General features: G+C 46.2%; 1 long non-coding RNA gene across 1 annotated transcript; it reads right to left on the bottom strand.

The window, feature by feature from the left end:
* Positions 1-359: 359 nt before the first annotated feature.
* Positions 360-5,135, bottom strand: LOC102396711. The gene is made up of 3 exons (XR_328305.4): positions 3,979-5,135; positions 1,310-1,555; positions 360-956 (listed from the first exon to the last, which is right to left on the bottom strand). It is a non-coding gene; the product is annotated as an uncharacterized LOC102396711 (long non-coding RNA).
* Between the last annotated feature and the right edge of the window lie 395 nt (positions 5,136-5,530).

The raw sequence follows: 5,530 nt of genomic DNA, 5'->3' as shown, positions 1-5,530 counted from the left end.
CAGAGGGGCCATCTCTGCCATCAGCTGACGTGCTCTGAGGGCACATCAGGGGTGCACACTAGCCTAGCGAGTCTTGCTCAGAGTTACTGAGAAGAATTACTGAAATCAATGTGTTAAAAGCAGGCTTCTGCTTAAAAAGCCCACCCACCTAAACCTGAGTCGCGTTTTCCTGTTCGTGTCTGTGTGATAAGCAGCACTGTCTGTGTGATACGCCGGCAGCGGCACCCAGTCAAACTGGGTCACTCACCCATTGTGCGTTTTGAAGTCTTACCGCTGGAGCAGGAGGTCTGCCGCTATTTCCATTTCTTTGAAAAAGGTAAAAACAATTGCCATGGGCTTATAAAAATATTTGGCAATGGATCTCCTCAGAAACAGCAGAGAACGTGTAAAAAAATTTTTTTTTCTGAGCAAATGGAGGATGCAGAAAACTTGGAAATAGAGTGTTAAAGCAAACATTATTTCTGCTTATTTACAAACATTATTTTGCAAAATTTAAAAGTCTGTAAAATGGCCAACTTTCTAAGAACAGAGAAATACATATCCAGTTGATTCATTATCGTCAAGTAAGGGGGAGCAGGGGAGAGACGAGGGAGAAAGTGGAAAGAGAAGCGGGTCAGGAGAAGGTGTGAAGAGGAGAGGGAGGGGGCAGGGCAGGGAGGGCGAGGGCTGGGAGGGCTGGACGTCGGGGGGCGGTGACTGCACGGTGGAAGAGCTGTGCTCACTGTGCCGCTGGCCTCTGGCCTCTCCTCGGAAGCGGATGGATGGTCAGCTGGGGTTCACGTGTCGGCCGTGACCACCACTCAGAGTTCTCTTTTCTATTGGTGACTGACGTTTCTGGATCAACTGGCCACGGAAGCTTCCTGGGAAGAAATGTCCTCGACTGCTGTGGGGTGGACACATTAGTCTCCTAAGCTGCTGGCTTCCAGCACATTTTCCCTGCTCCAGTTCTGAGGTTACTAGAATACGAAAGGCAGGGAGGGAGGGGTGTATTAAGGTATCAGGTTGTTTTTACCAGTGATGGCCACTCCTCACCCTAAGTAATTCTCAAAAAATGAGTTGATTAAAAAAAAATCTTCAAAATTCTCAGAGGTCTATGTTTGTGTATTGAAAAAGAAGTGAAATCTATACTCCTGTAAATATTTTAAATATCTCATTAGTATTTAAAGCCTGTCTGTGATATTGAATCCAGAGCCAAAGAGGCAAACTCTTTACAAAAATGTACAAATTTTTTTTTTTTCATAGAGACTAGCTCTTTAATTGTGTGAACTTTAAGAAGCATTAGAAATATAGGCCACCTTCGAATGCATACCTGAATAGGAAACTTTGCAGAAGATAATTTTGCTATTTCTCTCCAGAGTAGCTGAATTTTCCACTGTGGTTTGGCCTCTGTGGTTTTAGAAATTATTTACACGCCGAGCGTGTGTTCAGTTATGTAACAGCAGTCACGGTGTAGGTGTCCTTGTCCATCGACCTTTATTCAGCCAAACTTGTTTGAGGTAAAAACCCACTTGGTAAGATGATTCAGAGGTGGAGGGCTCTTGTTAATTAAGTTTACCTTTATAAAAAAGATATGGAAACTTTAACATAGAAAACGTCTTAAGTATAGATCCACTAGTTAGTAATCTTAATGTTCAGACTAAGACGTCAAAGTGGCCGCTATAATAATGCTTCTTGAGTGGAAAGATGGAAATTATCAGCAAGGAAAGAGAGGCACCAAGGAAAAGTAAATGAAAGTCAGAGCTGAAAACTTCAAAAAAGGAAACAAAAGACTCACTGAATGCGTTCAGTAGCGGAACAAGGATAACAGAGGCAGTCACTGAACTCGCAAACAGTCCTACAAAATTGTCTGGTTTGAACGACAGAGAAAAGACACCGAAAACCAAGAACAAAGTCGGGGACTGGGGACATCAGCACAATCTGTATCACAGGCAGACCAGAGAGACAAGAAAGAGCACGGAAACATTTGAAGAAAGAATGGCAAAAGCTGACCAAACCTGGCAGAACGTGGACACCTACAGGTTCAAGAACCTCAGGAAACTTCAGACAGGACAGCCTGCACCTCACACCAAATTCATATTCTAGACACGTGAGGATCAAACTACTGAGAACTACACGAAAGAAGCCTCGAGAGCAGCCACAGAAAGCAGTCCTTGTCGTGGATCAGAGGTTCAAATGCGCGCAGATCTCAATAGAAGCGATGGCACACACAGCGACAGCGTCTTTCAGGAAGAAAGGCGAAAGGAGGATCACCTCGGATGAAGGACAAACAAGATGTGCTGGCAGGAGACCTGCTCTGAAACACTCGCTGAAGGAAGCTTTTCAGACAAAAAAGATACAGGATACCGGAGGAAAACATGAAAAACCAGGAGTAAAAGAAATGTCAGAAAAGGCAGTTGTATAAGTAATATAATAGACTAGTCTTTTTGAGGTTTTAAAATGTTTATGATTAAAAACAAAAAATAAAGTCTGTTGGGGTTTTAGTGTATGTGATGTACACAGAGGCATAATAACATAAAGGCCGGGGTAAAGGCACCTCTGTGGCCACTAGCTTTCTCCACGCAACTTGAAGTGCTAAAAAAAAACCAAATTGACAAATTTAGCTAGGTTGACAAAGGAAAAGAGAATATTCAAATTATTAGATCAGAAATGCAAGAAAGGACATTACTTCTGATTTATAGGGAAAAAAAGGATTGTAAGCAAACATTATGAACAACTGTATGCCAACAAATTAGGTGACCTCAATTAAGTGGGAGGTTTCCTAGAAAAACATTCACAAGACTGACTCAAGAATAGAAAGTCTGAATAGACCTGTAAAAAATGAAGGGAATGAATTATTAATTTAAAAGAGTACTCAAGAGAAAAATCGTCAGGTGGCTTCACCACTGAATTCTACCGCATCGTTTTAAAATTAATAACAATTCTTCACAAACTTCTAAAGAAAGAAAAGAGGCAAGAACACTTTCCAGCTCACCCCGTGAGGCCAATTTGCTGACATGGGAGCCAGACGAAGCTCTCACAACATATGGATACGGAAACGACCGACCGACGCCTCCTGTGAATATGGATGCTAAAACTGAGCAAGGGTTTAGGTTTTATCCAAACTAAATGATTTCTTGATTCTTAGTTAAAGGTAACCACGATAAAAATCAATTTGAGCCCCCATTTTTGAAAGTTTATTCTCCAGCTGAGTGACCTTGTGTTCAGAAAGACAGGGAGAACAGAATTGGTGGGAAAACTAGTTGTTGTTTAGTTGCTAAGTCATATCCGACTCTGTGACCCCGTGGACTAGAGCCCGCCAGGCTCCTCTGTCCATGGAATTCTCCAGGCAAGACTGTTGGAGGGGGTTGCCATTTCCCCCTCCAGGGAATCTTCCCAACCCAGGGGTGCAACCTGCATCTCCTACATTGGCAGGCAGATTCTTTACCACTGAGCCACCTGGGTAAATAAAACTTCGCCAGTTTATCCAGAAAAGCAGTTAAATTTCTAATTTCTCCTTAAAAATACCTAAACACTCTGACTTCAGTCAGATCTGAGAAGGAGACAAAGCAGCTTTGCTCCAGCCTAGGCCTGGCCTTGGACAGAATGACAAAGCAGGCAGCTTCCTTCCAACTCTCTCTCTAGTGATTCTCCTCCCTAGTGTCCCACCGCCATATTCCTCATGGACAGCTGGCTAGGCTCCGGATCTTTCCAGCAACCCCAAAAAGGCTTGCCTTGCCTGTAGTCCCATTCTGAGACCTCTTGGTATGGTCGCACAGGGGAAGAGCATGGGTCACTTGAAGGGCACATTTGAGCTGAAATCTAATCCTCATATGCACGGCATGTATTAGGGCCAAGATTAATCTCCCCCCGAGCCTCAGTCTGTGCATCTGTAAAATCAGGGCAGCACCTCGCTGGCAGAAAGGTTGGGAATGCTAAGCAGGAAAGCGGCATGCAGCGCCCGGTTAGGGTCTCAATACTAATCATCATCTTCCTCCTCACCTCTGTTTCCTGGGCTCAGTGTCCCCAAGCAGCGTGTGTGGGTGGTAACGGAGGTCTCTGGGGTTGCCGCCGTGAAGCCAGCAGCTCTGGGCAGTGCATCTTCCAGACACAGTGTGGGGCTGGAGTTAGGGCTTTATGCTGCGAGGACTCCGTTTACTAAGCGCATACAGGAGTCCTGGGGTCCGATCTCGTTCCATCGCTTCCTGGCTGGGTAACCGTGGGGCTCCTGTCTGTTCTCCTTTGTGACTCTTCCTCCTCCCAGGTGTGTGCGGATCTCAGCGCAGGACCCATGCGAAGTGTTTCCAGCACACTGCTGGTGCAGAGGTCGGCACCCAGACGTGAGGCCCGGAAGTGAGAGGGCAGCCTCCCACACGCTCTGAGAAGTGGAGCCCACTCTCTTCAAAAGGCAAGAGGACTGAAACGGCCCTGTTTTTAGCGCCATCGAAACACGCCCCTTGAAGAACGGTTCTAAGAACGTAAAAGTTCATACCGCTTCTCTTTAGGGAAATCTTTGCTTGCCTTTCAAGTTTTCGAAACCTGTCACTATGGTCAACCAGCCGGATCACGCAGGGTAGGCAAGATTCTGCTGTGTCTCTTGTTTTTCCCAGACCCGTGTCCGTCCCAGGCCTGCCCCACAGCACCCCCACTCAGGGAGGGAGCTGACCGCCTCCCCCCAGTTTGGAGAACCTGCACACCAGACCTTAAAAGTCTCGTCTGGAAGTGCCACGGATCTCCAGCCTCCGCGCGCTAACTGAGGCAAGGCTTGCCCTGACACCAGCTTGGTGGAGACTTGGCATCTGCTCTGGCCACGTGAGCCACCGTGAGCCCGAGCAGAGCGTCCGAGCAGCCAGTCCCATCTGACCCGTGAAGGACGCTGCCCACCCAGCCACAATGCCCTGTGGGGGGAGGGAACGTGGTGCTCTCCATTTCCCAGAGGAAAACTCCAGATAAGACCTACCATTTCAGAGTCGAATCTCAAGTGATTTATAGGAACAGCTTTCTCTAGGAACTCATAGACAGATAAAGATGGATTTGACACCCTATAGACTCAGAGCCTGTGGTTTTATCTAAAAGGAAAACCTGCATATCATTGCTCCTAATAGAAATTATTATATTATTATATCAGTTCAGTCACTCAGTCGTGTCCTACTCTTTGCGACCCCATGGACTGCAGCACGCCAGGCCTCCCTGTCCATCACCAACTCCCGGAGTTTACCCAAACTCACGTCCATCGAGTCAGTGATGCCATCCAACCATCTCATCCTCTGTCGTTCCCTTCCCCTCCCGCCTTCAATCTTTCCCAGCATCAGGGTCTTTTCAAATGAGTCACTTCTTTGCATCAGGTAGCCAGAGTATTGGAGTTTCAGCTTCAACATCAGTCCTTCCAATGAATATTCAGGGCTGATTTCCTTTAGGATGGACTGATTGGATCTCCTTGCAGTCCAAGGGACTCTCAAGAGTCTTCTCCAACACCATAGTTCAAAAGTATCAATTCTTCAGTGCTCATCTTTCTTTATGGTCCAACTCTCACATCCATACATGACCACTGGAA

This window comes from Bubalus bubalis, chromosome 10 (genome assembly GCF_019923935.1).
Source record: "Bubalus bubalis isolate 160015118507 breed Murrah chromosome 10, NDDB_SH_1, whole genome shotgun sequence".
In the NCBI taxonomy this organism is placed as follows: domain Eukaryota; kingdom Metazoa; phylum Chordata; class Mammalia; order Artiodactyla; family Bovidae; genus Bubalus; species Bubalus bubalis.
This window is presented reverse-complemented; position numbering and strand designations above follow the sequence as displayed.